Genomic DNA, 27,800 nt, shown 5'->3' on the forward strand with positions numbered 1-27,800 from the left:
GAGGAGTTGGAGAAGCTCGTAGATGGGGTCCTACCCCAGTACACGTTAATCTACGGTCCTCCAGACAAACAGGTGAGTACACTGTGGGCATGATGCGTGGGCCATGAATGTGTGGACTGCTGTGTGTTTAAGCCACATGTCGGGGGGCAGAGGGGTCCTGACCAGAGTGCAGCTTGTAAGGTGGTCAATGCAAGTGCATCAGGGGATGTGTGGGATCTGGTGGGTAATGAGTATGACGGTCTGGACGGGTGAGTAATTCCCTTTTCTGCTGTCTTTTCCCTGCAGGTCAGTGCCCACCAGAAAAAGGGTATTTGGCGTTCCATCGCCAAGGAGGTGCGGACCCTGGGGGTCTTTGAAAGGCAGAGCACCCACTGCCGCAAGAGGTGGGAGGACCTGCGCCGCCGGGCAAGGAAGACGGCGGAGGCCCAGCTGGGGCTGGCCTCCCAACGAGGAAGGGGTGCCTGTCGCACTATGACCCCCCCTGATGTTCCGCATCCTGGCTGTGGCCTATCCGGAGTTGGATGGGCGCTTGAAGGCATCACAGCAGCCACAAGGGGTAAGTACAGATTCAGAATCCTAACTTTGCGCACGTTAGGAGTTACCTGGGTGGGGGTTGTGGGCTATGGGTGCCCCTAGCCCAGGGCAAAGATGGCAGGGTAGGTCACTTGTTGGGCAGGCTCTGAAGCACTCCTACCCCAATAGTGTTAGTGGGCATCTACTACTGGCCAGGGTCCTTTGGGTTTCAGGTGTGCAGATAATGGTGGTAGGCATTGTACCCCATGGGCTGGTGACTATCTTAGTAACTGGTAGTGCATGGCCTAGTGCATAGGGCTGCTCCCTGTGTGTTGTGTATGCCAACGGTAGTGTTGTTGCTGGCATTGACCAAGTGTATCCTCTGTCTCTCCCCCTCCTTTTTGTTTTGTTCTCCTGTTCTTGTGTGCATTAGCATCATCTGGCGGAGGAGCAGAGGCACCGGTGACGGAGGGAGCTGCATCCCACATAGGCCTGGAGGCTGAATCCACCGAGGGTGAGGGCACCAGTGGGATGGAGGGCGAGGGGAGCACCATGACGGGGACAGGAGGGGAGACCACAGACAACAACTCCTCCTCCGATGGTAGCTCTCTGGCAGTGGCGGACACGTCTGTGCCCACCCCAACAACAGGTACAGCCGCCACCACCTGCCAGCACGGCCCTCCCAGCAGCCCCTCAGCGTGTTTCCCGTGAATGCTCACCCAGGAGGGTGGGCATCTCCTTTGCCCCAGGCACCTCAGGCCCTGCCCCAGTCAGCCCTGATGCCCTCAGTGAGGAGGCTATTGACCTCCTGAGATCCCTCTCTGTTGGGCAGTCAACCATACTGAATGCCATCCAGGGTGTAGCAGGGCATTTGCGACAAACAAATGCATACCTGGAGGGAATTCACTCTGGCATGGTGGCCCAACATAGAGCATTTCAGGCTCTGGCCTCAGCACTGATGGCAGCCCTTTTCCCTGTGTCTACCCAGACCCAATCCCCTCAACCCCAGTCTATCCCAGGAACACCTTCAGACCAGCATTCACCCAAATCAACACACAAATGTGTCTCAGGCAAACATAAGCACCACACGTCATCTCACAGGCACTCACACAAGCACCATACCCATGAAGACACACCAACATCCACTGCCCCCATTGTCCTCCTCCTCCTCCTCTACTTCCACGTCCCTCCCTGTATCGTCTCCACTCACACCTGCATGCACTACATCCTCATCCACTATCTCCATCACCAGCACGCCCATCACAACACACCCCTCACTGGCAGTCACCACTCCCACAACCATGCACACATCCCGTGTCCTCTTCTAGTGTGTTTGTGACACCTCCTCCCAAAGTACACAACACAAGCACCCACCTACCCAACAGCCATCCACCTCACAACAGCATCCAGCCTATGCACCTTCACCCAAACTCAGCAGAAAGACACCTCCTACAACCACTCCCTCTTCCTCCACTCCCAAACCTTCTCCATCTTCCCACCCCAGTGTGTCTAAAAAACTTTTCCTTGCAAACTTTGACCTGCTCCCTACCCTCCCCAGTCCTTCCCCTCTGGCAAGGGTGTCCAGAACCCAGGCCAGCACCTCAGCCACCAAGTCGGCGTCCGCTGTGGTACCTGCAACTCCCAGAGGCTTCAAGGGGGCATCCCTCCGGCCAGCCAGTGTGCCACCGACCCCTGCAAAGGACCATACCATTCTGCCACCTGTCAAGGTGACGAAGGGGACAGCATGCACCAAGGGCAAGGAGCACGACCCACCCAGGAAGGCCTCCTCCAAAACTGCAGCTGCCAGAGCCAAGGTACCAACAGCACCTGCCAAGGTGAAGAAGGGGCAAAAAAAGCCAAGGCAAGGCACCTCAGGCGTCGGAGCCTGCAGATGGGGGCCTGGTGGCCACCATCAGGACCAACTGCCCTGCCACCTGCACAGCGGGCCACCGCCAGCATCCCCGCTGTAAGCACCGCCTCCTGCACCACCACCTGCACCTCTACCTGCACCGCCGCTGCCATCACTACTGTCAGCAGCAGCATCCCCAGTGGCCAGCCATCCGAGGCTGCAGTAGAAGGGCTGGTGCCTCCCTCCATCATTGGCAGCACCGGCACCTGCACCACGGCCAGCACCACCAGCATCCCCGCCGCAAGCACCGCCACCTGCACCGCTGACAGTAGGACCTTTAACAGCAGCAGCAGCCCCAGTGTGCGTCCGTCCAGGGCTACAGGAGATGGGCTGGAGCCTCCCACCACCATTGGCAGCACCCCCAACAGCCCCGCAACAACCACCAGTTTGCAGCCTTATTCACTGCAGGATGGAGTCTGGCCCTGCCTCCATGGACTTTCATGTTACATTTTCACTGCAAATCTCGTGCCTCAAACACCCAGGTGAGGGACTGTGATCTTGCACCCCCTAAGTGCTGCATCACTGGCACAAAGCCCCCTCCAGGACCAGTGGAGATATGCATCCACTCACCCAAACCTTAGCAGGATGAAGCAGACTGGCCACAAGGCCCCCTCCAGGACCAGTGGAGATATGCATCCACTCACCCAATCCTTGGCAGGATGAAGCAGACTGGTCACAAGGCCCCCTCCAGAATCAGTGCATTAAGTCATCCACTCACCCAAACCTTGGCAGGATGAAGCAGACTGGGCACAAGGCCCCCTCCAGAACCAGTGGAGATATGCATCCACTCACCCAGTCCTTGGCAGGATGAAGCAGACTGGCCACAAGGCCACCTGCAGAACCAGTGGATTAAGGCATCCACTCACCCAATCCCTGGCAGGATGAAGCAGACTGGGCACCAATCTCCCTCCAGAACCTGTGGAGAAAGGCATCTACTGGTGAGGCGGTACATTGTCTTCCGCATGGCTGTCGGCTGTGACCGCCACGGTGTTGGTTGCTACCGCCGTGGCGGTCGGAGTGTTAAAGTGGCAGTCTATGATGGCAGTTTCTGCCGTGGACGTGATCCCATTATTTTATCGCCGCCCTGTTGGCGGTATTACCGCCACTTTAACACCGACCGCCAGGGTTGTAATGAGGGCAAAAATATTTAATTTCTGAGCCATGTGAATCTACAGTAGTGTGCTAATGTTATCTCCTAGTACAAAGCAAAAAAATTAAAATCTTTTACACTATTATTATTTAAGACCAATCAATAAGAACCAAAAGAACACCTTTGCAAGGCATTCACATTTGCACAGAAGGAGAAACCAGGAATCCTGCTGCTCATAACTACCAGTAATAAGGTAGAGCCATCATGTATCAACATATTTTCTGCTCAGTGCTATAAGATTTGCATAGGTGACCAGATGGGTGGATCAGATTTATTTGTGGTTTTTTACCGTGCTCTGTTTAGTTTAATTTCAGACATGTTTTAATGTGCAAGTAGCCAACTCCTCCCCCAAAACTGAAAGCCACATCCCTAACTTATTTCAGCACTAGGTCAGGCTTTCAAATACTTTTTATGAAATCGTTCTGAAAAAAATGAATGGTAGAATAATAAATTAAGGAATGTACTTCCTTTTTTTGCCAATTTGATGTTACAAAATTAAAATTGATGATCCAAGACACTATTGTGCATTTGTCACTGTGCATCAGGCAATACAGACCACTACACAGTTGTGTTTAACAATAAAATGGTTTAGTAACAGGTATGATTTATTTCAACCAAGTATATTTTCTTAGATTTATTTTCAATTAATATGTTGCTACAAGTAAAGGGCCACACCCCACACTCCTCACCTATAAATTAAACACGTTTTCCTCTTCATATATTCAAATACGGGCACAGATAATAGAGAGTTCTAATGTTCCCAGTGCTATTTGCGGAAGTCACAAAGTCGGATGCATGACTTCACTGAACAAACACATCTATTTGTAAGTAAGTATGCCATTTTCCTTGAAAACAATAAAGCATTACAGAACCTTGACACACACTGTAGTGGTAGCCAAAGCCCACCCCTGAGATAGACATCTTCCTTTGATCCCAACAATGCATACGAAAGCAAAGGTCACCAAAACAAGGTATTTTTTTATTTCCTCTTATCTCTTATCAAATGACAGGGAAAAATGTTAGTTGAATTTAATTTCCATGAATATCTCAAATTTTGCTTTACTTTGCATTGAAATTAACATTTTTATTAAAGTTATTTGTTGGAAAGCATTGCAAAGAAAAGGTATTTTAACTGAGGGTACCCCATTCTTTTTCAAACATTTTGTGTATATTTCCCTAAAATGTTTTTAAAATACCTTAAAAGGTAATGTTACCCCCAGTCAAAAATCACACCTTAATCTCTGATCCTGGTTGAAATCCTACCTCTATCCTAATTCTCAACGTGGTCAAACATGTTGCTAGCCCATATCTTAACTTGGACACTAGCTATGTACTTAATCCTAAATGTAATCCTGACAACAAACTAATTTAACTATGACCCCATCTCTAAACGTAGGCGCATATTTTTGGGAGTCCAGCACCACTGCTGTGCTGATGCAACGGTGGCACAAGCACTACTCCAAATCTATGAGACGAAGCATTTTCCCAAATGCATATTTCTTCTTGATTTGTGTCATCCAAAAGCTGCACCTCAAACACCTGCACCATGCGGTAAGTAATATATGCAAGGTAGGAATTCCCCACACAAAAACTCACGGAAAACGAATGCAGTGATATTTATGGGTGGCAATGTCAGTTGCATCGCATTGATGTGGCATGCAAAGCCCAAGTGGGGCATAATTTCCTGTGCATTGGTAATGCAGGTGTAGGAATTTACACTATGGGTGTGATAAATAAAGCTGAATATAGAAAAACACTTTGGAAAGCTCAACTAAGCTCAACTATGCAGTGGAGGTCTTCATCTTGCAACCAGGAATAGCAAGGATACCACCATCATGTAGGCAGTGCAGGAGGAGGAAGCATGTCTTTTGCCAGCAAATCTCCCTCATCAACCTCAGGGAGGGTGGGTTCATAAAATTCTGCAGGGTCAGGAGGGATTCCATCATAGAATTGCTGCAGATGATGGGGCCAGGTCTACTGCCACCAACTGCCAGACCCACCAACATTCCTCTACATGTGAAACTGATGGCTCTGCCACACATGCTGGCCTCTGGGTCATTCCAGGTCACAACAGCAGGAGTGGCAGGAACACCACAGGCATCATTCACCTCACATCAAAGTACCTTCTCTTCCCCAAGACAAAACAAAAACAGATTGAGACCAAGCAAGACTTCTAAACAATTGTAAGACTTCCACGTGTCTTAGGGCTAAGGACTGCACACATGTGCAATTGGTCCCTCCAGCTGGAACAACACACATGTTCAGAAATTGGAAACACACTTAGGCCCATAATTATACTTTTTTAGCGCCGCATTTGCAACGCGTTTTGATGAAAAATGCCGCAAATTTACAAAATGCGATTGTATTTTGCAAGTTTGCGCCGCTTTTGCGTCAAAAAAGGACACAAGAACGGTGCTAAAAAACTATATATATGGGCCTTATTCTATCAATGTCCAGGCCATTGTGGATAATCTGGGGAGGTTCAGCAATGTGCTAGCAAAATACCCAGCATGCATCTTCAGGCACAGCATCATTAATGATTGCTTCCAGAATGGCCCATATGGGAATGGTCTTCTTGTTGGCAAGTAAATCTAAACTATACAGGACACCCACTAAAATGTAAAAATGTATGACAGAACAGCCATGTCTATGTCCTTTGATAAAGCTAGGGCCATATGTACGATGGGTGTGCCTCAAACTTCCACCAACTTTGTACATGTGTAATGCAGTTCCATACCTCTCATATGTTTAGGCACACAAAGCACCATTTGGGTGGGTTTCTATGTCAAACCATGCAGTACAAATGCAACCTTGTGCATTGTGCAACCTTGTGTTGCTTCACTGTGTGCAAGGGAGATGTCCCATGTGTGTTGTGTTGGCATTTCCATTACTGTTATGGTTGATAACATGTCATCTATACCATATAAGGGAACTCTGGGAAGGTGTCCAAAAATAGTGTATCCAGCTGATGTGTAAGAAGGAAAAATAACTGTGGTTCCTGGGGTCACTACTGCTAACTATGTGTGCTTCATTCTGTGGCACACAAACATACTTAACTATGCCTTTCAAGGGTCATATATGTGCAATAATGTGTCTTTTCATGCAAAAAGAGCAATCTGTATGCAACACTGGTGCAACCATGGTGCTAGGGTGCAAATTACAGTCATTCACATATATGTTAAAAACTAAAGTGTTGTTTCTAGCTTTTCAGTAGACATCTACTTGTAACTACATGAGTATGTCTACATGAAGATGGCCCACTTTGGAAGATATATGTGTCAACTAAAGTGCACAGTGAAAACATCTCAGTGGAAAACAATAGCTAAAGCTTGACAATACATTAGATGATAATACGTGTTACATGTCAGAGCTGCACCACATGTATGCACCAAAGTCACAGTAAAAGGAAGTGAACTATTTAGCGGCAGTGTCAATGTTATGTAGGCCACGCATCATCAGTAGTTTTACACAGACATACGTATGTATGTATGTGTCTAACAAGTTAGCCATGTCATTACCTACCTAGGATGGATGAATGTCTAAACAATCTGATCAATAATATGTCACTTAACACATGTAGTGTGTACATACAGTATGGAGTGAGCAAGAACGTCTCCAAGTACTCATCACAGTAAGCTACTGGAGAAGCATGAAAGTCATGATGTAGAAGTGCCTAAAGTATTAGACCACGGTCATCATTTGCCATTACACAGAGAACAGGAAGAAACATGTGTAAACTTATATCAAAATGTATATGCAATACATAATGTGAAATACTGTAAGAAACGTGTATGAGTTAATGGGTCCACATAATACTAATGTACAGAAATGATGCTTAACCAAATAGCAAAATAACTTACATATGTCATGTCTTTTTCACGTTCAGCTGACTAAGGATGTGACCTGCAGCCTGGGGTTATGACCCCAATAGTACATCCACAGACTGACTTAGAACGCAACTACAGATAGGCACTGATGAAAACCTGCAATATTGTGGAGTGCACATTTGGGCTCGTATTTATACTTTTTTTGCGCCGCATTTGCGTTGTTTTTTTACGCAAAAACGGCGCAAACTTGCAAAATGCCATTGTATTTTGTAGGTTTGCGCCGTTTTGCGCCAAAAAGCGGCGCAAATGCGGCACTAAAAAAAGTATAAATACGGGCCTTGGTGTACTAAAGTTCAAGTTGAGATTACTGGACATGTCAGGAGGCAGATTGCTATACTCCCCCCCATGGTCTACAAGATCCTACTAGTCTGTGCCACCCTCCACAACATCTGCGAAAGGACAAATGTCCCATGGGACAATGATTTGGCCACATTGTCACATATACCACATCATGCTACAGTAGATAATTGACTCAATAGTCATGCATTGCACAGCAATGCAATTAGTAACAAAGGCCACTTAATGAGTGGATTACAATGTACAGTTATTAACTAGCCAGAACAACATTAAATTGCAGATGTGTGATGCTAACATCTGAACATCTGAAGAAGACTGAGATGTTAATAGTTTAATTTCCCTTGGATCAAAAGTCAGATAAAACTGTACGTGCCTTCAAATCAACAAATTGCACTTTGTCACATTGAGTGATTTTGAGATGAAGTTACCTTTTCATGGCAAGAGTTGTTTACCTCTGACCTGAGTGTACACGTGCATAGTTGAGGGCATCACAAATCCTGTATCATCCCAAAAGGGAAATACATGTAGAGTATGTCCCAGTTCATAGGTGTCTGTGAGAAACTGGGGCTGATTGCAGAGGCCCCCTAACTTTTTGCCCCCATTTTCCACTTTATGCTGGTGTTTTCCTGACTCTGATGGTGCCCTGGGTACTGCTAACCAGTCCCAGGGCCTGTGCTCTGTGTAAAATGGATATGCAAATTAGGCTAATTATAATTGGCTAAGTTAACCTACCTATAAGTCCCTAGTATATGGTAGGGCATGTAGGTTTAGGGACCACAGCATAGGTGGTGCACACCTAGGTGCATTGCTGAGGTGCCCAGTGTCATTTTAAAAGCAAGCCTGCCTTGCTGGCTGCTTTTAAATTAAAGTTATATGCAAATTCGACTTAGGAATTAAAGGTACTTCCAAAGTCTTAAACTACCTTATTTTTACATATAAGTCACCCCTAAGGTGTGCCCTATGTGCCCCTAGGGCTGGGTGCCATGTAACTATAAGCAGGGACTTTATAAAAATAGATTTATAAGCCCTGGTGAGGTAAAAACAGCCAAATTCGTTTTTCCCTCATTGAAGTAAATGGCCTTCATAGGCTAGAATGGGCAGACTTTATTTTAAATTTTAAAGTCTCCTTAAATGTTACATACCAAGAATTTGGTATCAAATTGATTGTTATAATACATCCCACAACTTCCAGTTGTTGGATTTAATATAACTAGTGCAGGTAAAAAGTTTAGACTTTACCTAAAAAGTTGCCAATTTCAGCTCTGCATTGTTTTTGCTCCTGTGCTCTGATTGGCCAGCCTGCAGCAGCTTCTGCCAGGCTACTTTAATGAGGTGTGAAGTGGCCTGACTTCACACAAAGGAATGTGCTTGGGGGAGAGAATTTCCCCTCAGCAGATGGGGAAGCAGGAAGGGGGAGGGCTGCCAAACTGGTCTTCAAAGGCAGAGAAGGACATCTGGAGCACCCAGCAACACCCCCACATCCTGCAACCCCAGACAGCTAGGTGCCCCCTTGATTAGATTAGGAGAGGGCAGGAGAGGGGTGTGTTTATGATTTTTAGCCACACCAGTGGGTGGGCTCAGCCAGATCTCTCCTCTAAAAATCAGATTCATCCATTTTGGATTTTTAGAGACTGTTGCCTTCTGGGATGGATTTTTGCCACACTTCCCAGGAAGTGGTCATCACAGGGGGACGACCCTGTCCCTGATTGGAGGACCAGGGCCCCCCTGCTTTTCACCCAGGAGCAAGGATAAAACTGGCAGACCTGCACCCACGCCTCAGATCCCCACCAAATTTCAAGAAGAAAGAACTACAAGGAGAAGAAGGACTGCCCTGCTGGACCCCTGGCCTGCACCTGGACCCTGCACTCAGAAAGACTGCACCAGCTGCACACTTGGGCTTCACCACAAGAAGGACTTTGCCTGGCTTCCACTGGTTCAAGGAGGGACTCCCTGTTTGCTACAGGTGAAAAATTGCTAACCAGAGTCCCCTGCACCAACTCCTGAAAAAGTGACCAGCTGACCGCTGCCCAGTGGCCAAAAAGGAGTTTGCGCCAGGTGCACTCTGGGAGTTGAAGTCCGCACTTCCCAAGGACCATCACAGAACTTCTGGACCCTTGGGGTGAGCTGTGGACCCCAAAAGAACCTTAAAAGAACATCTGGGTGAAGCCCCAGAAGTTTGGAAAAGATTGGAGAAATTTTGGAAAAAAGCTCCATAAAGTGACCGACCCGACGCGGAAATTCTAGCCGGCTTGCCTCAACCGCGACCCGGCCTGACTTCGTGGTTCGTCCCGGTAAAGAAAAACATCCAAAAAAGAGACTAAGTCCGAACGTAAAAAGTTGACCGGGACCTTCCAGCCATCGTATCCGAGAAGGGCTCCACGGACGTCGGATCAAGATCCAGGTTTACCCCGGTCGAAGGATTTTCATCTCGAAAAAACGACTAAGTCCGAAGGTAAAAATCACCACCGAGGAAACCGACTTCGCGTATCCGGACAAGGGCTCCAGGAGGTCGGATCCAACTGGCAGGTTCGTCCCGGAGAAGAAAAACTTCAAAATAAAGACTAAGTCAGAAGGTAACTTTTTAACCGAGGCTTCCCGCGACCTGTAGCCGAGCAGGGCTCCATCGCGGTCGGCCTGAAAGTTTGACTTTGTCCCGGTCCTGGTGCAACCAGATGACCCGATTGGCGCTTTTTGTTTCTATGCGCTAGAAAATAATAATACTTTAAAAATTCATATCTCCGGTTCCCCTGAACCGATTTTAATCGTTTTTGTGTCATTTTAAAGATAAAAATATAAGCTATTTTTATAAATTGGTTTTGGATTTTTAAACTGTTTCCTGTGTTTTATTTAATTACTGTTGTGTGATATTTGAATGCTTTACACTTTGTCTCCTAAGTTAAGCCTTGACGCTCGATGCCAAGCTACCAAGGGTAGAGCTGGGATTAATTTACTGAGACCTAACTGTACTTGTGGAGGTTTGTGGCTTGTTGCTAGGTGTAGGTACCTACCTGCCCTACCAATAACCCATTTTCCAACATAATTGGAAGCAGCGACGGGATCCTGTACTTGTGTTCAATATCACGTTACAGTTTTAGATAAAACAAATTAAAAATCCTTTAAATTGTCCTAGTGCAAAAATAGTTTTTAATTTTTAATTTTAATTTTTTTTTTTTAAATTAATTTGGATTAATTTCAATTATTGAATTTTTGTAATTTTTCTAAATTCTTGTTTCCAATTTTTGCAAAAAGTTTTTGTTGACACAAAACTAGGGAACCATGGAGCTTGATCTGGCTAGCCTACCCACACTGACAGTAGTCCAGCTTAGGGGGTTGTGTATTGAGAGGGGGTTGCCTGCAACCACTAATCTCAGGAAGGAAATCCTGATTAAATCCCTGACAGCATGGGCTGAGGCCCAAGAGGTAGAGACAGAGGAAGCTCCAGAGGAGGAACCAAAAGAGGATGATGCTAACTCTAACCACTCAGGGGAGGAAAGGCATCAGACCCCAAGTGAGGAAGAAGAGGAACGGTCCTCACTGGACACAGTCACTAGGGGCAGACCCAAAGCTAGTGGTAGGAAGAGGGTCCTTTCAGGAGGAGAGAACCCATCCATCAGGGAAAGAGAGATGGAAGCCCAGCTAGCCTACATAGCTTTGGAAGCAGAGAAACTGGCCCTAGAGAAGAAAAAGTGGGCATACAAAGAAAAAAGAGATGGAAGCAGCGATAAAGAAGCTGAGGTGTCCATGGGTGGGGGAGTTTGCCCCAGATTACCCAAGGGGGTAGTTCCTGCTTATATAGAGGGGGATGACATAGATAAGTGGCTAGGGGCCTTTGAGAGGGCACTCCAAATGAGAAGGGTTAAGCCTCAATACTGGGGTTCCCTTTTGTGGGAGTTGGTCCCCAACTCAGGGAGGGATAAGCTTCTGACCTTAAGGGGGGAGGAGGCAGATTCATACCCTAGTATGAAGAGGTGCTTAGTCAAGAAGTTTGGTCTGACCCCAGAGCAATATAGAGTGAAGTTCAGGGACACCCAGAAGGTCAGTACCCAGTCTTGGGTTGACTTTGTGGACACCTCACTAAAGGCACTAGAGGGCTGGATTATTGGCAACAAAGTAAATACTTATGAGGGGTTATACAATCTGATCATGAGAGAGCACATCTTGACCAATTGTATCCAAGAAAGGTTACGCCAGCATCTAGTGGACTCTAAGCTGACCAACCCTAGAGAGCTAGGGGAGGCAGCTGATGAGTGGTTGAGAACCAGGGTGGTTGTCAAGTCCCAGGGGGGAGACTCCAAGAAGGGGGGGACAGGTCCCCAAAAACCTAAGGAGGGAGGTGGTAAGCCCACCACAGAGACTCCCTCTGTACCCCAGAACCCTAAGAAGGAGGAGAGTAAATCCCACTCCCACTCTGACATGCAGAGACAGGGAGACCCAGAGTTAAAAAAGCTCTTGGACAGTAGGGCTTGCTTTGACTGTCAGCAGACAGGTCACTTCAGAGGAGATGCAGCCTGTCCAAACAAGGTGGTTAGCACTGGGCTGTCCAGTGTAGCCATAGAGGAGGATTCCTCAGATGATGAAGTCCTCCTAGCATTGTGCTGGGAGACAGGACCAGATGGTAAGCTAGTGATCCCTGAGGGTGGGAGTAGGCACTTCCACCACATTCAAGTGAATGGGATCCCTACCACTGGCCTGAGAGACACCTGTGCCAGTCACACTGTAGTGAGTGACCGGTTAGTGACCCCAGACATGTATGTCCCAGGAAAGACAAAGAAAGTCAGGATAGCCACAGGGGAGGTCACCTCCAAACCTGTAGCCATAGTGCCCCTAGAGAGGGAGGGTATCCTTGACTGGATTAGGGTGGTAGTCAGTGCTGACCTTCCCCTAGATTGTATCCTGGGCAATGACCTCCCAGAGGTGAGTCTGGTCACAGATGGGGTGGTCGCCCAGGGCGCCCCCCCTACCCAAAGTCCTGGGGAGTCAGTCCCTACAGTTAGGAGACAGGGGTCCCCAAGAAAAGGAAAGAAGAAAAGGAAGGGTAGGCCACTCTTAAAGAGAGTTCCAAGGAGCCAAAGGCCTTCTGCCCCAGTAGGGGGGGAGCCCAGAGTTGGCACTGGTGAGGCCTCACCTGACCCCAAGGAAGTCCTGAGTAGTCAGGCAGCTGTCCAGATGCAAGGTGTTGCCCCTGCACTGACAGAAGGGAGAGTGGAAGGAGGGTGTCTGCCACAGGAGGTGGTAGCCCCCCACTCTAGACAGCAAGAGGGGTACCAGGACCCCAAAGATGCCCCTAAAGCAGCTCAGCCACCTGTCAGTGGAGAGCTTAGGGTGTGGTTCTGGGTACTGACAGCTGTCAGTAGCCTCTGCTGGGTGCTAGCCTTCCTGGCAGCACTGTACTTGGCCTGGGAGGCAGACCCCAGGGCCAATAGCAAAGTAGGCCCCCTGACCCTATTGGTCATGGTGGGGTTGCTCAAGTGTTGGGTGACCTCTTTGGGTAAGCTAGGTGTTGCCCTAGCAAAGTTAGGAGTAGGGGAGGTGGGCACCTCACTACCCAAGTTGGCAGAGAGAGAGGAGGAAGACCCCCCTAGAGGGAAGTTTCAGTTTGAAATGGGTCCTTTCATTGTTGGGGTGGGTTCACTACCCAGAGGGAGAGACCCTGACAGGAGGATGTAAGGCAGAGTAGGCCCTGCAAAGAGACAGCCAGTTTTCTTCACTGTCTTCCTCGCCTAACAAGCCAGGAAGACTCTCCCAGGGTTGGGCTGAGTCTCCTGGGCGTGTGGGCTGGGGGGGGGGTTGTGTGAGAAACTGGGGCTGATTGCAGAGGCCCCCTAACTTTTTGCCCCCATTTTCCACTTTATGCTGGTGTTTTCCTGACTCTGATGGTGCCCTGGGTACTGCTAACCAGTCCCAGGGCCTGTGCTCTGTGTAAAATGGATATGCAAATTAGGCTAATTATAATTGGCTAAGTTAACCTACCTATAAGTCCCTAGTATATGGTAGGGCATGTAGGTTTAGGGACCACAGCATAGGTGGTGCACACCTAGGTGCATTGCTGAGGTGCCCAGTGTCATTTTAAAAGCAAGCCTGCCTTGCTGGCTGCTTTTAAATTAAAGTTATATGCAAATTCGACTTTGGAATTAAAGGTACTTCCAAAGTCTTAAACTACCTTATTTTTACATATAAGTCACCCCTAAGGTGTGCCCTATGTGCCCCTAGGGCTGGGTGCCATGTAACTATAAGCAGGGACTTTATAAAAATAGATTTATAAGCCCTGGTGAGGTAAAAACAGCCAAATTCGTTTTTCCCTCATTGAAGTAAATGGCCTTCATAGGCTAGAATGGGCAGACTTTATTTTAAATTTTAAAGTCTCCTTAAATGTTACATACCAAGAATTTGGTATCAAATTGATTGTTATAATAAATCCCACAACTTCCAGTTGTTGGATTTAATATAACTAGTGCAGGTAAAAAGTTTAGACTTTACCTAAAAAGTTGCCAATTTCAGCTCTGCATTGTTTTTGCTCCTGTGCTCTGATTGGCCAGCCTGCAGCAGCTTCTGCCAGGCTACTTTAATGAGGTGTGAAGTGGCCTGACTTCACACAAAGGAATGTGCTTGGGGGAGAGAATCTCCCCTCAGCAGATGGGGAAGCAGGGGGAGGGCTGCCAAACTGGTCTTCAAAGGCAGAGAAGGACATCTGGAGCACCCAGCAACACCCCCACATCCTGCAACCCCAGACAGCTAGGTGCCCCCTTGATTAGATTAGGAGAGGGCAGGAGAGGGGTGTGTTTATGATTTTTAGCCACACCAGTGGGTGGGCTCAGCCAGATCTCTCCTCTAAAAATCAGATTCATCCATTTTCGATTTTTAGAGACTGTTGCCTTCTGGGATGGATTTTTGCCACACTTCCCAGGAAGTGGTCATCACAGGGGGACGACCCTGTCCCTGATTGGAGGACCAGGGCCCCCCTGCTTTTCACCCAGGAGCAAGGATAAAACTGGCAGACCTGCACCCACGCCTCAGATCCCCACCAAATTTCAAGAAGAAAGAACTACAAGGAGAAGAAGGACTGCCCTGCTGGACCCCTGGCCTGCACCTGGACCCTGCACTCAGAAGGACTGCACCAGCTGCACACTTGGGCTTCACCACAAGAAGGACTTTGCCTGGCTTCCACTGGTTCAAGGAGGGACTCCCTGTTTGCTACAGGTGAAAAATTGCTAACCAGAGTCCCCTGCACCAACTCCTGAAAAAGTGACCAGCTGACCGCTGCCCAGTGGCCAAAAAGGAGTTTGCGCCAGGTGCACTCTGGGAGTTGAAGTCCGCACTTCCCAAGGACCATCACAGAACTTCTGGACCCTTGGGGTGAGCTGTGGACCCCAAAAGAACCTTAAAAGAACATCTGGGTGAAGCCCCAGAAGTTTGGAAAAGATTGGAGAAATTTTGGAAAAAAGCTCCATAAAGTGACCGACCCGACGCGGAAATTCTAGCCGGCTTGCCTCAACCGCGACCCGGCCTGACTTCGTGGTTCGTCCCGGTAAAGAAAAACATCCAAAAAAGAGACTAAGTCCGAACGTAAACAGTTGAACCGGACCTCCCAGCCATCGTATCCGAGAAGGGCTCCATGGACGTCGGATCAAGATCCAGGTTTACCCCGGTCGAAGGATTTTCATCTCGAAAAAACGACTAAGTCCGAAGGTAAAAGTCTCCACCGAGGAAACCCACATCGCGTATCCGGACAAGGGCTCCAGGAGGTCGGATTCAACTGGCAGGTTCGTCCCGGTGAAGAAAAACTTCAAAATAAAGACTAAGTCAGAAGGTAACTTTTTGACCGAGGCCTCCCGCGACCTGTAGCCGAGCAGGGCTCCATCGCGGTCGGCCTGAAAGTTTGACTTTGCCCCGGTCCTGGTGCAACCAGATGACCCGATTTTTTGACTTTTTGTTTCTAAGCGCTAGAAAATAATAATACTTTAAAAATTCATATCTCCGGTTCCCCTGAACCGATTTTAATCGTTTTTGTGTCATTTTAAAGATAAAAATATAAGCTATTTTTATAAATTGGTTTTGTATTTTTAAACTGTTTCCTGTGTTTTATTTAATTACTGTTTTGTGATATTTGAATGCTTTACACTTTGTCTCCTAAGTTAAGCCTTGACGCTCGATGCCAAGCTACCAAGGGTGGAGCTGGGATTAATTTACTGAGACCTAACTGTACCTATGTGGAGGTTAGTGGCTTGTTGCTAGGTGTAGGTACCTACCTGCCCTACCAATAACCCATTTTCCAACACCCTCTAACATATGTGGAACACAGTATAGCCTACATATTGTCCTGTGAGTGTAAACAGATGACCATATAATAGGCAGGGCCACACAGTGCAGCACAGATAGTCTCCCTACGCCACAGTTATGTCTGCAGGCAAATTGCTAAAATGGGTACTGTATCTTACAAACTACCTTAAAATCTTGCTTTTTGCTCTGTCAGGCCTGCATTGGCTGCACCATGATGCTTGTCGATGTATGCTGCTGTATACAGGATACAGCTAAAAGTAAAGTAACTAGAAGCTGTCAAGCTCTAACTCCATGTAATATCACTCCTGGCAAGGTACTACGTACTGAAGCATTTGTAGGTTTGCCTGATGTTGTCCCTTGACCATTGCATACATTTCCATCTGATGTGAATAGTTACCCACATGTAAAGGTCCAGGACCACTCTCAGGTGCACAGTTAGGCTACACAGAAATTAGCTATATATCTTGTGTCACTTGTGATTAACCACACTTGTTTGGGTTACTCAAGTCTGGTCTTGTCATGCTCAAACTACAGGCAAACAGTTTTGCTCAATACACAAGTACCAGTACACACTTATATGTCTTCTATTATATTATATAAGGTGCATGTCGGACTTTACCATCATACCAATGCGTAGGGAATCCTAGGGTCAAACATGTCAGCCATGTTTCATAGTACATAGGAGTCTGAATTTATTCTGCCCAGCATTACTACAAAGATCACATCCTTGAGTCATGTTTCAGGGATGTAATGATATATACATCTAAATTTCTGCATCCAGCCAGTTCAGGCCTGAAAGCAGACTGGATGTGTTGAATAACCTGGGAATACTTTGTAGGAGCTGTTGTGTATTTCGGATATAGTGGGATAGCACAGCTATTTGATTAAAAATTAAACATTCAGGAAAGCAATTTTTACCGTGCTATGTCCTCATTCATGTCTTCTAGGTGGACATCTTCCTTTCACCTGGAGTGAGATCAACACTTTCCAAGATCCCAACGCCACCAGTAAGTGTCATAAGTGCATGTATGTACCATTTTGATGTCTGTGCATAATATTTGTGATATGTCATATTGACAAGTTTACTGGGAGAAAACACTTGGCTACCACCAATTACCTGACAGTCTGTAAGAGCTGACCCTGCCCACAGATCCTTTAGTGATGATGCCTGAGTAGAATATCTGATACTTTAATGTGTATATAAGCAGGTCTACAGTTACTAAACATACAGTCCAAACTGGGGTGGCATTGTGAGCAAAAGAACGATGGATTGAACCCAGATCTGTGACTGGGGGTGAGTGTTTGCATTGTTCAGCACTCCGTCCATCATCCTTTTGTGTTGCACATCTATCAATGGCCAGGACAGACCAGGGCCAAGCCACCAACCGACAACCCAGCCACCTACTCCACCAGCTACCCTTGCAGCTACACAGCTGAGACACACACAAGCCAGGATGCCTGGTAGGAGGTAATCGGTGTTTCTCTAGACCATTATTCAAGAATTAAGATAATTTAACTGTAAACTGAATGGTATTCGGGAAGAGCAGGCCAATCTACACATGTGCATGACAAACCTAGAGGAGGAAATGGAGCAGATCGCCCAACTGATGTGAACATTAATATTTATCATGTTTTTCCATACACATATATATTCATATACTAGTAACTTAGCTGTTAGGATGTTAGCTAATTAGTTGATAGGATAGGTTCAGATAAGGTAGGTTTTAGATTTTTATAATATTTTATAGGTTTTTGTTGTTATATATTAATAAGTTCATAAGGCTATAGTGGGTTAATGTTTAGGCTTTATTGCAAAACATTTAAAAAACAAAAACATTAAAAAATACCAACAAATTATATATTTCTTCAGGTTTTAATGTGTAGCTAGTTTATGTATAGGTTTAGTTTATGTTTGTATTCTGTGGCTCTGCATATGTTAAAAGCAGTTGATTCTTAACATGTAATTTCTGCTTAGTAGTCATGTTACTGTACGATAAATTAAGTTAGATTTAGGTAGTGTTTTGGATAGTTAGTTTAGAATGCATAAATGTAGTTAGATTAGGATATGCGTAGTTATTTTGAGGTACTGTTTGGATTAGGTAGTGTAGTTTAGGTAGTTTAGTAATTATTGCTTCACTGTGAGTTTCTACCATTGACTATGTTGAGGTGGGTACACAATGCTGCTATTGTTCTGTTGTCTTTAAATGTGTATATGATTTTTTAAGAGGACTGTGGTCAACAGGCCAGGGATATCACATATGAGTCACGTAAGGATTATTTAGCAATCTCATTTCATTTTAAGTGGTCATTTTAATGTGATTTGACACACAGGTTAAAACAGATACTCACCTATTGTAGCACTGTGGGTAAAAGAAATACAACATGTATATTTTGTTTTTTTGTGACAACATATTATAGGATAACGGCTATGTTGGGACACACACTGGTGCATGTCATTGACACACACACCCTTGCACAAATTAGCACCTAGGCACTAATTGTTAGCTGCTTACAAGTCGTGTATGAGGCCACAATCTGCCTGGAGAACATGAATAATCCTTTCCATTGTTTATTTGCTAGGTGCGGCAATACATGCAAGTGGCTTGGCGTACCAGCCTGCAATGTTTCCTATTTCACCTTGGCCTGGGGATGTTTTGCTTTGTTCCTTGTCTGTGATGTGGCTCCAAATCAGTCACAGTTGTGTATATTGTAAAATTGATATAATGTGTGGTTAAGCTCACTCTCAATACATGTGAGGCCTCTCAGGGACGGGGGAAACATACATCCTACATATCACAGGAAACATCTCAACAGCAGTTATCATTTCTAAATGGACCAGGAATAAATTGAAGCTCTCTTTCATTCCTACTGACATACAAGGTATTGACTTACCTTGTACATCCTTGTGCAGCATAAATAGCTAAATCTTAAGGAGTGTGTTTATGTGTACCTGCATATTATGAGTGCTAGTATAATAGCAGATGTTTAGGGTCTCATAAGTGTAAGCATTGAGACAATCATATGTGCTTGTTGAAGTTTCCGTGTTCCTGAGGCTCATAATTTGTGGATGAGTGAAACATATTCATTGGCTCACATGCCTCATATGCCCCATTTGAACCATGTACACGTTTGTGTGTATAGTCAGGCATTTTCAATGTGTGGTAGTCCAGTAATGGAAGCTCAGTTTCACAACATGAGTTTTAATTTGTAGACAAGACATTCCACGTACTGCAATGGCTGTGGATGTGCATAATGTTTGGGTATATGCAAAAAGAGCAGTTGATAGTAACTGTAGCTCATTCTCCTTGAGATGCTAAAATGTTGGATCTGTATGTACATATAAAACACAGTATAAGTACTCTTTTCTGGAACAGACATCCAACACTGAGGTTTATGGCAGTGACTTTATTTACATGTGTGGGTTGTTCACCATGTGAATTTATATTTAGTTTGAGCCAAAGACACGAAAATAGGTTATCAGCAAAGGAGAAGTCATGCAACATGAAGAGGTGTTGAGAATTTCAGTGAGGAGATACAAATTGCAATTAGGGAAGGTAGGTCACTTCATAAGTCCACAGGTGAATTAGATTAACAGGTGTACAAACAAATAGTGCAATTTCTGGGTAACCAAAGAGGTAGGATGATGATAGACAAAGGATCAATGGGGAACTGTCCGGGGGGACAGACTAATGTTACCTGATAGTTTTCTGACAGAAATTTGAGAAAGCTACATCTTCATCCTCTAATGGTCGTTGTGCCTCCCCTGCAGTTGGTGGTGTTTGTGTGAAGGGTATCTGAGACACAGACACAACAGAGGCAAAAAGTGTGACTCCCCAGTCTCCAGCAGTATTTTGTCAGAGCCATTGAAGCAGCCAGTAAATCCCTGACAAGGGTCTAGTGGCTGGCCAACAAAGCAACAATGTTGTGATTGAGGTCACCCATTGTTATATAGGAGTCTAACTTGCACTCCATGGATCGCATGATGTTTTGGATGGCCCCAACTGCACGGCTACTTCACTGGTGTCAGAAGTAGAGGGCTGATCCTGTTCCCTCTGTCTCTTGACACCAACAATGTCAGCTAGGGACTGAGCCACACTATGGAGGCAAGTGTAGGTGCCTTTTTTATAGCCTCAGATGTGTACTTATTTTGACTGAGGAACCTACAGACTATGGACTCCTTCTAGGGTGCCTGCTATGGTCTCCATCCTCACACGCATCTCACCAACCATCCTCTGCTGGACTCTTACCACTCACATTGTAAAACAACTTTGGGGTCCTCAGAGTCCAGGGCTGTGCTTGGACTGGCAGATGGAGCATTTTCTGTGGGTGGTGGTTTATCTCGAGACCATGCAACACTGTCATCCTTTGCCAGGTCCGGAGAAGGAGGTTCTATGGAATCCAGGAGTTGCTGGAAGGTGTTATCAATCATGGAAGACAGGAGCTCATCCCCAAGTCGGGGGTCATCCAGGATAGGCTGCTGTGCAGCAGGTGTTGATTGTCTATCTGGAATTAAAGATGTTTTTTTTTTTATCATGATCTATTATCAATGTTGCCTATAGTATGTTCACAGACATACTTGATTTAACAATCACTTTGTGTTACACATAAATGTGTTGAATATGCGTAGCTACAAATGAATGAAGCCAACACAAACAGTTCAATCAACATGGGGTAAAAAATACAATTGACCAACACGACTACGAGGGCTTATGCTAAACCTCACAAGAGAGTACTGATGAAACTCTGTGACAGTTACCTACCCTGGTTGCCAAGACAATTAACCCAGACAATCCACTCTCCAACCTTCCACAAAACCAGCCGTCACCCTAGACAACTTACTTATCCTGTCACTTCACACTTCCATATTGTACAGCTTCCTGCTTTACCACATGTGGCATAGTCAAACTTATGTGCCTATACCTACCTCCTGACACCTGCAAAACCTTCTGCTACGCCCACATGTTGAGTGAGGTGCATTAATGCTCTATATTACAGCATCCATTCCCAGCTACTACACATGTGCAACACTATCAAAACAAAACAGTGCATGACTTGCACTCAGGCTATCTTGCCACACATATAACATCCCTCTCCTCCTTGAGATCCAATTACTTCACATTCAGACCCACTGCCAGTTCAATGTGCTCTGGCACACCTGCAGGGGGGCACTACGCTAACAGAGCTGCAACAAGGTCTCACACAATCTATGCTTCAAACAATCATGGACTTCTGGTGTGCATCATTTGGAATATGAACCCACCAGTACTCATTTGTATAAGATAGGAAGTCGTTTTGACTCTAACATGATAGGCAACACCTGTGATATCCACCCCAACCGATCAGTACAACTATGTGCATTGTGTGTTGGTACTTGTGAGTGTACCCATGGCTGTTCACATGATCCTACTTGGAGACACTCCACATAATGAAGGCTTCTATCCCCTCTCGAGTAAAAAGTTGATCCTCTATCAACCCCATTCTATTCCATTAGGAAACACTCAATTTCTGGTTGCTAAGCCCCAAGACAAACACATTTGCCTGTATTATATCAGAAAGGTTTTGTAGGTTTCTCATGTCCATGCATGATGTGCTGCTCTATTCCATGGTTTTTGCTTTGTATTGAGGGACCTGTAGCCCTGGTTACTCATTAGACAACAAGTTGCATTATTCAAAGAACAATGTGGACTGGGACAGCATATCATGCATGGACATGAGAAGGGGGCGTGGCCGGCAGCCGATGAGGCTGCAAGCTTAGTGCGGAGCTCCGGTGCTGAACCGGGGCCCGGCCGGCATATCTACCGCACTGAACCCAACAATTTAACAGCGGACCACCGTGGACCCTTCCGGAGTTCGGCTGGACCTAGATGTGCTATTTTTTCTTGATTATTGCACTCTATTAAAGGAGAGTTTTGTGAAACTCTTGGTCGGCAGGAGAAAGTTGCGCGAAAACAAAATGGCGACCGCGTCCTACGCGGCGCCCATGGAAGGCCAGAGAACGAGAGGAAACCCCTGAGCAAGCGCAGCAACCGGAGCCTGAAGCCGGGCCCAAAAAAGTGTAACAGAGAACCCGGTGAGTGAAGGAGGGCGTGCGCAAAAGAGAGCGGTGCAGCGCCGCCGGAGGATGGGGAGAGCGCGGAGGGCCACCTTCGGTGTTGGGGTATGGAAAAGAAAAGAAACAGCTGATCACCGGGACCAGTTTGACTCATGGGAGAACTCGGTGGGCCACCGCCGCATTTCCAATCGGCACTGAGCGGAGATCACTCATTACTGGTTCATAGAGACGAGGGAAAAACCAGAACTATCCCATCGAAGGACCGCTAACACCTGCAAGCACAGCGGGGACCCCCCATTTTAAGAATCGGACCAGCGAACCACTACACCCGCATGACTCAGTAGCTGAAGAAGGGTCCGAAGAGCTGGAACAAAAAAAAAACGCTTCGGGGCCCGAGCGGTAAAGAACCTGAGACACTACTTACTGGGGCGAACCCGTGACCCGCGGGACCTCCCACCTGACCCACCACTCTGATTCAGAACCTCGTGCTGGCCTCGCCGAGAAACAAATGCATCAACGAGAGGTGAGGCACAGCAGCGTGTCCCGGACGCGTCCCTCGGATCCCTCTCTGAAGGTTGGAGCCGATCCGCCTGGAGGCAAACTAGATAACCGACGAGTCAAAGCCAAGGGAGTAATCATTAACAGCAGAGGGTCTACACTGAAGGATCTCAATGGTAAACAGCTATAAAACACCCGGTACACCCCAACCTGCACGATGAAACCAGACCCCGCATGAACATCCCAAGCAGAACGCGCAAGGGGGCGCAGAGTGAGGGGCGGGGAAGACCCGAGCACCCCCGTCAATGATAGAAACTTGTGGTCAGTGGTAATTGGATGGGGAAAAAGACAGGCAACCAGAGCAGAAACCGCTAAGCCAGACCCCTGCACTGGAAAAAATTGCACAACTCACCCATAGCCAGAGCACAGTTCCAGCCATGGGGAAACCCAAGAAGCGAGACGATCAGGCCCAAACGGAATGTACAAATGTGCATCAATCCACCCAGTCCTCTAGCCAGAACTCCTCACACTGCCCTACCACTCAAGAAGCAAAGTTAGACACAATATTCCTGGCTATCAAAGAATCCCGTGAAGCACTCGAGGGGAAAATCAACCACCTCTCATCTGAACTCTCACTACTCAGAGACGATCACCGCAAATTGAAAGAAAGAGTGGACACAAGTTAATTTTTTTTAACCAATATCGACCTCAAGCAACAAACTGCATCCAAGGAAATGGTACATTTGACCTCCCGAATTAAGGCATTAGAAACCAGAGCGGAAGATGCCGAAAACCGTGCACGTAGGAATATCCTTAGAGTTATTGGAATACCAGAAGGCATGGAATTCTCATCAACCAGCACTGAGGCCTTTCTGGAGGAGTGGATTAGAACGAGTATGGCACCAGAGGGCCTGGCGGCATACTTCGCAATAGAAAGAGCACATAGGATCCCCAACGAAGCACCGCCCCTGGGAGCTAGGCCACACACAATCATAGCTAAACTGTTGCACTACAAAGACCGAGACCACATCCTCGCCCAGTCAAGACAACTAGGCGAAATATTATGCAACAACCAACGGGTCATGATCTTCCCGGACTTTACGAGAGAGACCCAGATACAGAGGGCTTCCTTCCACGGGCAAAGCACACTCTAAGAGACAATGGGATTAAATATGCAATGCTCTTCCCTGCCAAGCTCAGAATAGAACACAAAGGCAAAACATGTTTTTTCTCTTCACCACAGCTGGTGGAGGAATGGCTAGAGTCATTGAACCTGACCCCATCGACGATGCCCTTCGGCCCCCTCATTGAACCGAAGAAGAAGCGCAGCCGGTCATCTAAACGGATCACGGAAGCGGGAGATGCAAGATGCTGTAGAAGCGGCAGCGGCCCTCAGCAAGGGACCTAACCCTAGACACCGAACATCGAGCAATTTGTCAGATCCTGACTTCAGCGGAGGGGGCTCCTCCATATCCTCTCGAGACACGGCCACTAGCCTACCTAGAATAACTCTAGGAACATCTGAAGAAATCATCTGACGCCAACAAGAGTGGGTCCTATGATCTGTGAGTACTTAAGAGAAAAACTTATAAACCCAGTTAGGATCCTTACCCAGCAGTTGGAACGGGACAATAATTGTTGATTCCTGGGATAAAAGAGCGCATAACTCTGATCCTACCATTTTGAGGCCGGGCCCCGGGAAAAGCCTGGGACGCGCGCTCTCGGTCCCTTCCACGCCACCCTCCTATAGGATTATAGAACTGGAATGCTATCAGTTTGGACGGGAAAAGTTTCTGTAACCGGTCCTGGGGAGTGGGAGTTGGGATTTCTGTTTTTTCAAATTAGTTATAAGGGAACTTCGTGCACTGAGGCCTAGAATGGAAGATATATCTAGTCCCAAACTTTTACTAGAAAGTTGTAGCGAAAAAGCACCCCTAAAACACACCTACATTATCCACCAACAACTAGTGAACCAAGTCCATGACTTCAAACTACAGGCTAATAACCTGGAATGTTAGGGGGTTAAATAATATAGCTAAGCGATATAAGGTACACAGCTACATCAATCGCAGAGGGGCACATATTGCTATTTTACAGGAAACCCATTTGATAGAGCAGGAAGTTACAGCACTGCGGAAAAGGTGGAGAGGACAAATATTTGCCACTAACTACTCAGCATTTGCAAGAGGAGTACTAATTTTGATACGCCCTGGCATCCCTTTTCAAGCATTACATACATACATAGATAAAGATGGTAGATATGTAGTCATCTCTGGCAGACTAGATGGGAGAGAAATAACCATCGGAGGCTTCTATGCCCCGAACCAAGACCAGAAGAAATTCTTTGACAAAATGTCTGGGGAGCTGAGTCCGATTCTAGCAAATCCGAAAATAATAGGAGGTGACTTTAATTGCATTTCTGATATTATGATGGACAGATCACACCCCCCCTCTCACGGACTCAATCTATAAAAGCAGCTAAGGCCCTTTCAGAATGGCAACAAGGCTGGCAAATCAGAGACTGCTGGAGACACCTCTACACACATAATAGAGAATACTCCTTTTATTCTGCGGTTCATGACCTACACGTAAGATTAGACACAATAGTAGTCTCTCTGGAGCTACAACCCGTTGTAACTTCAGCTGAATACCTGAGCTGTACCATATCAGATCACAACCCCTTATTAATATCAATTAATTGGCATAAAGAAAAACCAGTAATACCGACTTGGAGACTCAGTACTGAGATATTAGAGGACGAGGCCTTTAAACATCACCTCCTCAATAGTATCAACGAATACTTCAAACTAAATGCAGGAACTGTATCCTCTAGAGCACTTGAATGGGAAACCTTTAAAATAGTAACTAGGGGTAACTGTATAGGGAAAAGTATTGGAGTGCGCAGATCTATCGAAACAGAGCTTAATACATTAGAAGACTCCCTAAGAGATACTGACTGCAAGCTTCCCTCTAACCCTGAACTGTCCTCTCTTTTGAGGGAAACTAAAATGAAAATAATAGAGGAGAACATTAGACTCTCTCACTTCAACCATAAGCAATACTTAAGTAGACAGCATGCGGAAGGGGATAAAGCAAGCGCTCTTCTGGATTGGCTAGCTAAACCCCTCAAACATCAAACTATTATCCTTGAAATAGAGATAGATCCAGAGATTAGAGTACTTAGCCAAAAATAAATTAATAATTGCTTCTTTGAATACTGCTCCTCTCTATATGCTCCACCTCCCGAAACAATTAATTGTACCCAGATCGCGAAACTGGAGTCACTGAGGCTCCCTAGTTTGGAAGCTACAGAAAGTAGAACCCTAGCAGCCCCTATCTCGATTGCAGAAATCAAAACTGCAATACAAAGCATGGCAAAGGGTAAAGTACCAGGAACAGATGGCCTCCCGTCAGAGTTCTATCAGCTATATCAGGACACTTTAGCACCCAGACTTTGCACACTATATACAGAAGCCTGGCAAAATAACAAATTACTGCATTCCACTAATGAGGCCATAATGCTTCCCTTATTAAAACCAGACAAACCTGCTACCGATGTCCGCTCATACCGACCGCTCTCAATGCTGAATTTAGACTATAAAATATTGAGTAGAGTACTAGCTAACAGACTTTTGCCACATATGACCTATTTGATTCACCAGGATCAATCGGGATTTATCCCACTACGCAGCACAGCGCTAAACATCAGGCGATTAATATCACTTCTTCATTCCCTACCTGGCACCTTATCGCAAGCTGCTATAATTTCAATAGACATCGAAAAAGCTTTCGACAGCCTGAGATGGGATTACCTAGAGCAAGTCATGTTAAAACTTGGACTGGGAGAGGGCTTTGTCCGCTGGACGAAATTGCTATACACAAACCCCACAGCAAGAGTACGTAAGGGCAACACCTTCTCTGAGCCATTCATGGTGGGAAGAGGGACTAGACAAGGCTGCCCACTCTCCCCTCTTTTATTTGCAATCGCAGTAGAACCCCTTGCACAAACTGCAAGATCCAAAGGTCACTTTTAAGGCATCCCAATTAACAATTGGACACACCACATCACGCTATATGCCGATGACATGCTATTATTCCTTAAAAACTTGGTGGCGGATCTCCCCGGAGTGATAGAAATGCTAGATAATTTCGGCTCGACCTCCGGACTCAGGATTAATTGGAGAAAATCCTAAATTTTCCCAACCTCCAAAGGGCCTCATCCACCTTCAAATATCTTGAAGTCAATATCTATCATTCAGTAGAAGATTTACTAGAAGGGAACATACAAAGCGCAATCAGGGGAATTAAAGCTAGCATGCAATTCTGGAGCACCTTACCCCTTACAGTCACTGGAAGAATTGCACTGATTAAAATGATAGTACTGCCCAGGCTTTTATACTCCTTCTCCACGCTACCCCTAATAATTCCCTGCCTGATATTTAAAAGTGCTGAGTCATTAATTGCAAGCTTCATTTGGGGTCCCAGTAGACACAGAATAGCACTTCAGACCCTACAAAGACCTACCTCGGAGGGGGGACTAGCTGCACCTAACTTAGAAATCTATTATTGGGCGGGACAAATGCAATAGTTAGCAAGACTGATTAGCAAACCCCAAATCGCAGCTGACTTACAAATACCATTAACCTGCCCATTAATCAAAATCCTGCAAATAATACTGATCCCCAGGAAACAGAAAGAGCCGCTTCCTATAGAATGGGAATCTATCAGACACTGCTGGGAACAGTACCTCAAACGCTCCTGTTTAAAAACACCTTATGCTCCTGAAATCCCTTTGGAGGCTCTGAATTGCTTCCCAAATAAACAAATCTTCAAACATATTAATAAACTGACCCCGTTCAACATCACGAAAATAGGTGAACTGTATGGTAATGGGAAACTTCGTCCCTTTGTGGAGCTGCAAGAGCAGTTTGATCTCCCTCCTGGATTGTTTCTCACACATACTGCCATTGTAAGAATCATTCAAAAAATGTGGGGCAAGTGCACCTGTGAACCCCCAGCCCATAAGGGATGCGAACTCCTATGCTCAATGGGCGAGCAGAGGAGGTTAATCTCTGGTATATATAAACTCTTGCAAGGTGACACCTGCACTCCGCTAAATAAACTCAAGATAAAATGGCAAAATTACCTTGACATGATATTAGAAGACAATCAATGGGACAGAATTACATCCCACCTCTACACTATCTCTAGAAATGC

General features: G+C 46.1%; 1 long non-coding RNA gene across 1 annotated transcript in view; it reads left to right on the forward strand.

The window, feature by feature from the left end:
• The window catches only part of LOC138247242 (uncharacterized), an 82,814-nt gene that overhangs the window by 36,611 nt on the left and 18,403 nt on the right, over window positions 1-27,800 (forward strand). Inside the window, exon 2 of the long non-coding RNA XR_011194381.1 lies at window positions 16,981-17,040. This is a non-coding gene — a long non-coding RNA (uncharacterized lncRNA). The remainder of the gene's footprint in view (window positions 1-16,980; window positions 17,041-27,800) is intronic.

Source organism: Pleurodeles waltl, chromosome 7 (genome assembly GCF_031143425.1).
Source record: "Pleurodeles waltl isolate 20211129_DDA chromosome 7, aPleWal1.hap1.20221129, whole genome shotgun sequence".
NCBI lineage: Eukaryota > Metazoa > Chordata > Amphibia > Caudata > Salamandridae > Pleurodeles > Pleurodeles waltl.